This window comes from Myotis myotis, unplaced genomic scaffold (assembly GCF_014108235.1).
Source record: "Myotis myotis isolate mMyoMyo1 unplaced genomic scaffold, mMyoMyo1.p scaffold_m19_p_11, whole genome shotgun sequence".
Taxonomy (NCBI): domain Eukaryota; kingdom Metazoa; phylum Chordata; class Mammalia; order Chiroptera; family Vespertilionidae; genus Myotis; species Myotis myotis.
The window spans coordinates 55,259,371-55,260,364 of record NW_023416315.1 but is presented as its reverse complement, the minus strand read 5'-3'; the positions used below and the strand labels follow the sequence as shown (position 1 = coordinate 55,260,364).

At 40.8% G+C, this 994-nt stretch overlaps 1 pseudogene; it reads right to left on the bottom strand.

Moving 5' to 3' along the window:
* Nucleotides 1-256: 256 nt before the first annotated feature.
* On the bottom strand, nucleotides 257-722 carry LOC118665837 (annotated as a pseudogene).
* Nucleotides 723-994: the final 272 nt, after the last annotated feature.

The following is a 994-nucleotide window of genomic DNA, read 5'->3' as shown; positions in this document are numbered from 1 at the left end:
TTCTTCTGGCATCCAGTCACTTTGTAACAGTCTTTGATTTTTGTCAAATTTTTATTGCTTGGTTGTAGAGAGAGAGGAAGGGAGAGAGTGAGAAAAACATCAATTTTGGTTCCACTAATTTATGCATTCATTGGTTGATTTTTATGTGCTCTGAGTATCAAACTCACAACCTTGGTGTATCAGGACAATCCAACTGTGCTACCCAGCCAGGGCTAGAGGTCTTTCGTGTTTTTGAACACTTACCATGCCATGAATTCTAGGGAATTGGTTCCAGCAGCTCAGCCTCCTTTCCATTGGTTCTCACAAAGTGTGTTTCTCTGAGTGGAGGAGGCAGATGCTTCAGTTGAACCCAGGCAATTTCTCTTTGGTTTCCTTCTTTTTGTGATCATTTTCCTTCACGCGTTTCAGGAAGCTATCTGGGCTCTTAGAGTGCTTAATATGCTCAGTCTGTACATTAATTCTCTTGGGAAGAAGCTGGCCTGTAACTTGTTTGTTTACAACAATGCCCACCCCATGCTGGGTGACACTGTAGACTCTTCCAGTTTTGCCTTGGTAACATTGTAGAGCATTCCTTTTTGAGCAGTGCCCATTCCCTTGATGTCCACAATGTCACCTTTCTTGTAGATTCGCAAATATGTGGCCAAAGAAACAACTCCATGTTTTCTAAAAGGCCTAAAGAACATATAGTGGGTACCTCTCCTCTTTCCCTTTGTGTTAGTCATTTTGATGAATTACTGGAAGATAGTGGTTCCAGCTAAAAAGTGGAGCCCTGTCTTAATATAGCTCACCCTCTTTCTCACCAAAATCAACTTTTTCTCTCCCCTTCATGTCATCCCAAGGCTCTGGTTTGTATTCTTGGCACCAGGTGACAAAGAGCAGTGAACACAAACACTGTCCTTGGTAAACCCACACTTCACTGGGGAAAGAAATACAATTATTATACAATTAACTATGATAAAAATAAGACTGAGAAAAATAGAGGTATAAACAAAAA